Source organism: Oncorhynchus tshawytscha, linkage group LG08 (assembly GCF_018296145.1).
Source record: "Oncorhynchus tshawytscha isolate Ot180627B linkage group LG08, Otsh_v2.0, whole genome shotgun sequence".
NCBI classification, from domain to species: domain Eukaryota; kingdom Metazoa; phylum Chordata; class Actinopteri; order Salmoniformes; family Salmonidae; genus Oncorhynchus; species Oncorhynchus tshawytscha.
Genome location: NC_056436.1, coordinates 64766761 through 64776512, shown reverse-complemented (window position 1 = coordinate 64776512; position 9752 = coordinate 64766761).

Below are 9752 nucleotides of genomic sequence, written 5' to 3'. Positions count from 1 at the left end.
CTTCACCCTCTGTTCTACTAGCGAACATGCAATCACTGGAGAATAAACTGGATGAGCTCCGTTCGAGACTATCCTATCAACAGGACATTAAAAACTATAGTATCCTATGTTTCACATAGGATCGTGGCTGAACCAGGACATGGATAATATATAGTTAGCTGGGTTTTCCGTGCATTACCAAGAGAGTTTTCATCTATATATTTCGTGGCTGTCTATTAACCACCACAAACCGATGCTGGCACTAAGACCATATTTTCAACCTCTCCCTGTCCCAGTCTATAATACCTGCATGTTTCAAGCAGACCACCATAGTCCCTGTGCCAAAGAACGCCAAGGTAACCTGCCTAAATGACTACCGCCCCGTTGCACTCACATCTGTAGCCATGAAATGCCTTGAAAGACTGGTCATTGCTCACATCAACACCATCATCCCATAAACACTTGACCCACTCCAATTCACATACCACCCCAATAGATCCACAGATGACGCAATCTCTATTGCACTCCACTCTGCCCTTTCCCACCTGGACAAAAGGAACATTCTACATGTTCATTGTTCATTGGCTATAGCTCAGCATTCAACACCATAGTGCCCTCCAAGCTCATCACTTAGCTATGGACCCTGGGACTAAACACCTCCCTGTGCAATTGGATCCTGGACTTCCTGACTGGCCGCCCCCAGGTGGTAAGGGTAGGTAACAACACATCCTCAACGTTGACCCCTCAATACCGTGGCCTGTGTTTAGTCCCCTCCTGTACTCCCTGTTCACCCATGACTGCGTGGCCAAGCACGACTCCAACAATATGATTAAGTGTGCCGACGACACAACGGTGGTAGGCCCAAATTACAGACAACAATGAGAAAGCCTATAGGGAGGAGGTCAGAGACCTGGCAGTGTTGTACCAAGACAACAACTTCTCACTCAAAATCAGCAAGACAAATGAGCTGATCGTGGACTACAAGAAAAGGAGGGCAGAGCACACCCCCATTCACATCGACAGGGCTGTTGTGGAGCGGGTTGAGAGCTTCAATCAATGTCCTTGGTGTCCATAGGATTAGAGCGTTGGACTAGTAACCGGAAGGTTGCAAGATCGAATCCCCAAGTTGACAAGGTAAAAATCTGTCGGTCTGCCTCTGAACAAGGCAGTTATCCGTTAACCCACTGTTCCTAGGCCATCATTGAAAATAAGACTTGCCTAGATAGTTGTGACACCAAGATAGTTGTGAAGAGGATACGACAATTCACCTTCATGAAGCTGAAAAGATTTGGCATGGGCCCACAGATCCTCAAAAAGTTCTACAGCTGCACCATTGAGAGCATCCTGACCGGTTGCATCACCGCTTGGTATGGCAACTGCTCAGGATTCCGACAGCAAGGCGCCACAGAGGGCAGTGCGCACAGCCCAGTACATCAATGCGGCTGAGCTTCCTGCCATCCAGGACCTCTATACTAAGCAATGTCAGAGGAAGGCCCTAAACATTTTCAAAAATTCCAGTCACCCAAGTCATAGACTGTTCTCTCTGCTACCACACACATTCTTTCACACTCTTCACATACGCTGCTGCTACTCTCTGTTTATTATCTATCATAATCACTTTACCCACATGTACATATTACCCCAAACTAACCCTTAACCCTGCACATTGACTCGGTATCCCTTCTACACTGAAAAATATAAATGCAACATTTAAAGTGTTGGTCCCATGTTTCATGAGCTGAAATAAAAGATCCCAGAAAAGCTTATTTCTCTAATATTTTGTGCACAAATTTGTTTACATCCCTGTTATTGAGCATTTGTCCTTTGCCAAGACAATCCATCCACCTGACAGGTGTGTCATGTCAAAAAGCAAATTAAACAGCATGATCATTACTCAGGTGCACTTTGTGCTGGGGACAATAAAAGGCCACTCTTAAATATGCAGTTTTGTCACAGAACACAATGCCACAGATGTCTGAAGTTTTGTGGGAGCGTGCAATTAGCATGCTGACTGCAGGAATGTCCATCAGAGCTGTTGCCAGTAAATAGAATGTTAATTTCTCTACCATAAGCCGCCTCCATTGTAGTTTTCGGTATTTGGCAGTACGTCCAACCGGCCTCACAACAGCAGACCACGTGTATGGTGTAGTGTGGGCGAGCGGTTTGCTGATGTCACGTTTTGAACAGAGTGCCCCATGGTGGTGGTGGGGTTATGGTATGGGCAGGCAGGCATGCAGGCATAAGCTACGGACAACGAATACAATTGCATTTTATTGATGGCAATTTGAATGCACAGAGATACTGTGACGAGATCCTGAGGCCAATTGTCGTGCCATTCATCCCACATTAACCTCATGTTTAAGCATGATAATGCACGGCCCAATGTTGCAAGGATCTGTACACAATTCCTGGAAGCTGAAAATGTCCCAGTTCTTCCATGGCCTGCATACTCACCAGACATGACAGCCATTGAGCATGTTTGGGATGCTCTGGATTCACGTTTACGACAACGTGTTCCACTTCCCACCAATATCCAGCAACTTCGCACAGCTATTGAAGAGGAGTGGGACAACCTTCCACAGGCCACAATCAACAGGCTGATCAACTCTATGTGAAAGAGATGTGTCACATGACCTTTTTTTAAGGCATCTGTGACCAACAGACGCATATCTATATCAGTCATGTGAAATACATAGATTAGGGCCTAATGAATGTATTTCAATTGACTGATTTTCTTATATGAATTGTAACTCAGTAAAATCTTTGAAATTGTTGCATGTTGTGTATATTTTTGTTCCGTGGAAATGCTTCTCTGCTAAAATCTGGGTAAAAGATTAAAAGGAATGTGAGTCTAATTCAGTACATTTAGTTATTGCCTGCTGTTCTAAAGTCTACCAACCTTACCAGCAGGATTGCCTGCTAAAATAGTTAGAACAAGCTAGCTACTCTAACTTGATTGATAGTCTGAAATGGCTTTTTGGTATCTAGTTATGAGGTAGATAGCACTAACAGTGGACACACTCGCCAGCGATCAGGTATTGTGCTCTAATATAACAACCACGTGTCTGAGACGAATATTCTAGTCAGTAACCCAGCAGAGAAGTACAGCAACTAGCAGCTGAAGGACACTGAATATGACAGATGTTTTATCCTCTCAATCCTGGGACCGTATTGCGGTCCTGGTGACCAACCTCAGTGGCCCCAACCTTCAGCGGCTTGTGGAGGCTGCCTGCTGTCTCTACGAGCTGTCCCACTCCCTCCACACCCTACCTGATAATCTTCCTGTCTGGACAGAGGCCCAAATTCAGTCAGTCCCACAGTTCTGTCAATGGAGTGGACCTACCTGCCATTGTCTCTCCCAGCTCGTCTCAGCGAACCACGCAGCAGCGAGAATCATCCCGTAAATTAACATTATGGCCTTAGTTTGGAGATAATAATATACTATATTATAGAAACGTCATGAGACACCTTTCAGAGATGCCATTGAGAGATCCATTCATAGTCAGTATTATGCTCTCCTGTCAGACAGACAGACAGACAGACAGACAGACAGACAGACAGGCAGGCAGGCAGGCAGGCAGGCAGGCAGACAGACAGACAGACAGGCAGGCAGGCAGGCAGGCAGGCAGGCAGACAGACAGACAGACAGACAGACAGACAGACAGACAGACAGACAGACAGACAGACAGGCAGGCAGGCAGACAGACAGGCAGGCAGGCAGGCAGGCAGACAGGCAGACAGACAGACAGACAGACAGACAGACAGGCAGGCAGACAGACAGGCAGACAGACAGACAGACAGACTTGGCCATGCCAAGGCCAAACTGGTGTATGCATCCCAAATTTCACCCTATTCCCCATATAGTGCACTTATTTTGACCTGAGCTCTATGGCACCTGCTCAAAAGTAGTGTAATATGTAGGGAAAGGGGTTCCATTTGGGGACACACACTATAACACTTTAACCTGGGTGTTTTTTATTTTTTAAATGTACCTTTATTTAACTAGGCAAGTCAGTTAAGAACAAATTCTTATTTTCAATGACGGCCTAGGAACAGTGGGTTAACTGCCTTGTTCAGGGGCAGAACAACATATTTTGACCTTGTCAGCTCGGAGATTCGATCAGTTACAAGACCAACGCTCTAACCACTAGGCCACCTAACGTCCCTGGGTGACTTTACAACCTGCCGGTGTAACATGTCACCCAGGAGGACCAGGTACTATGTATTGTTGCCATGGATATAGTACTATTATACAGGATGTGGTGGCACTGCGTGATTCACAGTCTGTTTGTTGCCCTCTTGTCAATAGCAAAGTGTACAAAATGGCGCCGACAGAGAGGGCCGCCTCGCTTCTAGTCTTTAGGAACTTTGCTGTATTTGTTTTTTTTATGTATTATTTCTTAGATAGTTAGCCCAGAAAATCTTGTGTTATTACATTTTCAAATATTACAAGTATTTCACTAAACTCGCAATAACATCTGCTAACCATGTGTATGTGACCAATAAAATGTTATTTGACTTGGTGGCCCAATGGACTCTTCTACAGTGCACTTCCCTCCTGCTGACACTTGGTGGTGGTGTTGCTAAAGGGAGTATAGAAGAGAGAATGGAGCTGGTGAGTTGTCAATGAATCTAAATGCTTTCAAAATTATTATTTCAATCCAAACAATAAAAGCACATGTGTTGTGACTGTGTGGCTGATAGACATAGACCAACTGCACCAGAATGTAAGGAATCCATTTGATGAAATTAATTGATATGTAGATAACTTAGGCTACTGTCATAATCAACATATCTGCTCCTCTCTCTCTCTTTCTCTCCCCCTCTCTCTCTCCAGTTGATCTGGCCCCTGCTGCCCTGGGTGGGGAACCTGCTGTTATCTGGGCCCCTAGGGGTCCTGCAGACCCAACTAAACGATAGCCGTCTCCTGGATGCTCTGTGTGCGTTTGCTCAGGTCTTCCTCCAGACCCACCCAGACCTGGCCAGAGAGAGGGTCTGGGTCCTCAACAACCACACAGGTTAGACAAGGCTGTGTGTGTTTGTGTGTGTCTGTGTCAGTGGAGGCTGGTGACTCGAAACATTTAGGAGCATGGGTATAGGCGCGTAACAGTAACATACAGTAATGAGAGAAAATTGATAGGGGTACTCATAGTGCTTGGAGAGGAAACATTCAATGTTCCAGTGGTGTTGAGAATGGTAGTGGAGTGGAGATCACCTCTTAATCAGGGAACAGAGGGCATCCCGAGTGGCGCAGTGGTCTAAGGCATTGCATCGCAGTGCTAGCTGTGCCACTAGCAATTCTGGGTTTGAGTCCAGGCTCTGTCCCAGCCGGCCGCGGACGGGAGACCTCTGGGCCGGTGCACAATTGGCCCTGCATCGTCCGGGTTAGTGGAGGGTTTGCTTGGCATCGCGCACTAGTGACTCCTGTGGCAGGCCGGGCGCAGTGCACGCTGACATGGTCGCCAGGTGTATGGTGTTTCCTCTGACACATTGGTGCGGCTTCCGGGTTAAGTGGGCCTTGTGTCAAGAAGCAGTGCGGCTTGGTTGGGATGTGTTTGGAAGGACGTACGGCTCTCGACCTTTGCCTCTCCCGAGCCCGTACAGCGATGAGACAAGACTGTAACTACCAATTGGATACCACAAAATTGGTGAGAAAAAAGGGTAAAAAATATGTTTAAAAAATCAGGGAACAGGAGGGGACTGTAAAAACAAAAAGCAGATACATTCCATTACAGCTGCGCCATTGTAGATTTGAACAAGAGTTTTTCCTTTTCTGTTAACCTAACCAGGAAGTCTCTGGACCCTATAAGGTATGACAGTGATTAATCAGTTATAAAAGGGTTTATAATCAGGTCACATGGTTATAAAAAACTGGGTGGTGAAAACACTGTCAAACTGCAGAAACTTATTAGGTTGCTTAATCGAATACCCGAGCTGACAAGGTAAAAATCTTTCATTCTATCCCTGAGCAAGGCAGTTAACCAGCCCCCTCCACCTCTCTAATTCAGAAGGCTTGGTTTAAATGCAGAAGACACATTTCAGTTGAATACATTCAGTTTGACAACTGATATAATTCATATGAACAGGTTACTGCAGTTTGACAGTTGCAACCATAGACTATTATGTTGATTGATTAATTCCAGTTAATTCCAGATAATAATTTTGGATTGAAAACGTACAGGCATACCTGAGTACAGTGGAAAGCCTACTTGAGGATTCTGCGTCAACCTCGCCCTTTAATCTAACTTTTTATGGATGATGCGATGGAAGCTATTGAATTGATTTCGACATCTCAGAAAAAGACAGTAGACTGTAGAACGTTCCATATGTTCAGCAAGTAAATCATCGCAATGTGCAATTATCGCTGCAAGCTCCTTGTAGCTGCACTTGTTAGAGGAACTTTCCCTCTTGTTGTGTCCTCTAAAAGCCTATTCATGCAGGCCCAAAAACACAGTGGTATTGATAAGCCGCTTGAGAACATCCCTGTTTCTTCTTACTTTCTCATATGTTGCGCAGCTTGAATACAAAGACCTTCTTCATGATCGATGCAGCTTTTTCGCAGAAGCTGAACGATTGATGTTCTTCAGGTCACTGTACCCCTCTTTCACCCAAGGCTGACTTTCCAAAAAGCAGGCAAGGCCTGCAATACAGGCGGCTTGATGAAAGGCTCCCTGTTAACCAGCTATACTTTTGATATCAATTCGTATCGAACGCCCTCACCTTTTCATATTTCTTCATGAAACTGATCTCAGGCAGAGGTCAAACCTCGGTTTTAATTCACACCTTTTCCGTGTACCCCAGAGAATGAAAGGGGTTCTTCAACAAAAAGTCAATATTTTCCTGCACACTGGAGTTGGTAGCTAGCAAAAAGAAAGTTCTAAAACCAAGAAAACAATGTATAATCTACGTCCACCATCTACTGTGATTTGAAGAAACTAATTTGAATTGAATAATATCCAAAAATTGCTCAACTATCACTTTTCTCTATCCAATAATGTCACCAACTCACCAAGCTTCTCAACACATAGACCCGCCCCGCCCTATAATGCTCTTTGGCACAACCCCAATACAACACACTAGGTTCATTCTCTGATCCTAATCCTATGATTGGATGGACCACATATCAGATCATACTGCAAAAGCTTTGATTGGTTGGAGGTCGTCCTCCGGAAGTGGTCATAATTACCATGCAGGTCTATGGAAGGGGGTGAGGCCTACGAGCCTCCTAGGTTTTGTATTGAAGTCAATGTACCCAGAGGAGGACAGACGCTAGCTAGCTAAACCATGGTGCTACCCCAGCGAGTGCTGTTGAAGTTACTATAAACCTTCATTGCAAAACAGTGTTTTCTAATCTGTTTTTGGTGACGTGAATATATTTAGTGTAGTTTTATCTAAACAGGAAAACATTTTTAGTTTCACTATTTTAGTTTCTATGAAATGTCACTTGAGAAGGATGGTCGGTCCTCCCCTTCCTCCTCTGAGGAGCCTCCACTGGTGTATGTGTTGTGTGTGAGAGAGTGAATTGATTTATACATCCGTGTGTGTTATCAAGCCGTATAGATTACTGCTTGTCATATAAAGTGATAGTATTTTTAGCAGCAGTGATACATCACTCCCTTCACACTGGAGCTCTGCCATGTAGAATGCTTGTGTGATATCCATCATGTTACAAATGTCAACTCCTTTAAACACGATTTGAGCATCTAATTTGACGGGACACATACATAATTTGACCCAGTCAGGAAAAGTTACAGCATTACAGATGTTTTCCTGGTCAAGTTACATTCTCTTATTGACACATTATGTGGTGTATTTAACCTCTATGTGTCCAGCACTATGCTTCACCATCCACTGAGCCATACACTATGGACGTCAGCACTTTTACTCAGTTTGGTCAGGGAAAGGATTTGATAATGAGATTGAATGATAATCTTTCTCCCCAACCCACCAGGTGCTAAGGGTTCTGGGTAACATTTCCCATCAGGGGAGAGATTACCGGCTCCACCTGGCTCAAGCTGGCCTACTGCCTCCTCTCTGTGCCACACTCGAGATGGCTGACCCTGAGGTGGTGACTCCCCCCCATTAAAATATTAAAACTTAAAAACCAAGGAATAAAGATGTTCTTAAAAAGCAACCATAGCACACAGGCTGAGGATGACTTTGATGAAGCACTGCTTCTTCTTCTACTTTTTCTTCTCAGTTGGGGGGAGGAGTTTGTGAGGCAGAGTGGGCTCCCCCTGCTGGAAGCCACCCAGTATAACAGCCAGGATCATTTACACCTCAGAGCAACACACCTGCTGGAACATCCCCTGCCCCCACAGTGAGGACTCTTGCCCTAACACAGGCTGTGTTCGTGTGTATGTCCAGACTTTTAAGAGTGCTTTGTTCTGTTGTTAAAGCTGGAAACCTCTTCATCCCCATGAGGAACCTGCAGAACAGGAGTGCCACAAAAAAAGACTTCCAAATGTTTTAACAAGGTTTAGTCAGAAGACCTACCATGTACATTTAAAATGTTTTTATGAAATGATGTGATGTATAAATGTTTTTTCAATAATATGATGTGCTGGATATCTGTACTGTAAAACAATCAGATGTTATTTTTATACTGTTTTTATAAAATGCAAAATTCTAGTAACAGAATGTGATTTGTCTTAAGAACCTCTTGATTTCAATAGATAGCAGATGTGTTTTGACCGGTAGCCTAGCAGTTAACAACTGTCGATGTGCCCTTGAGCAAGGCACCTAACCCTAATTGCTCCTGTAAGTCACTCTGGATAAGAGGGTCTCCTAAATGGCTCAAATGTAAATTAATTGTTTTGTTTTTGGAGAAACAGGAAAAAGTATCTGAACACTTAGTCAGACGCAAATGTATTTTAATAGAGGCTAAGCTTTCGATCAGTCGACCTTCATCAGAGGATATTAAAAGGTGTGTGTGCGCGAGATTGACCCTGTAACCTCTTCCCCAGGCTAATTGTGCATAGCCAGGAAGTGTCTGGTGAACGAGGTTAGTGACTCAACAACAGTAAACATACACACCATGTTTCCATCAGTCATCAGGTTTTATAAAGGTTAATTACCTCTGATAACATTACCTTTGTCTGGGTTGTGTGTTTCAGAAAATCTAAGAGGCCAGCCCTTGACCATCCCAGTGGTCAGATAGCCAGAGAGGCTGGCTGGTACAATGTGTGTGTGGAGAAGTGAGACCGACTGATAGTGTCGGACTGTTAAAACGTGCTCCATACCTGTCCTATACCTGCATGGCATCTGATAAGGTATGGGAACGTCCCTTAGTCGACACTCACCTGTAGAGCCTGTCAGCTGGTGCAGAGGTACAGCCTGGCTCCTTAGATCCCCTGCCAATCAACGCCCGTCCTAGAGACCTGCAATCTACTCCGTCTGTTTACATTGGCAACGTTCAGACATAAAGGCCAACGATAACAGGGTTGAAAAGGGTAGACTATAATATCTGTGATTGACCTATTTTCTTTCAGAGAGTCAAGTTGTTTTGAATTTCAATTACAGAAAAAGTTTGAATGTTGGAAAACGGTCAACCAAGTGAAAAATTGATCCCCATTTGCAGACTACCCCAAGAAGTATGTGTTATCAAAATGGTTTTTAAAATGTCAATATCGGTCAGTGTACTAGTAATATTGCCACTTAAATGTATTAGGCTCACATAGGCCTTTTACATGATATTCCTTTTTACAAGATATTACATAGAAAACAGACATGTTTTATAGCATGTCATCTGTTATGTTTTTACTTGTACTCTT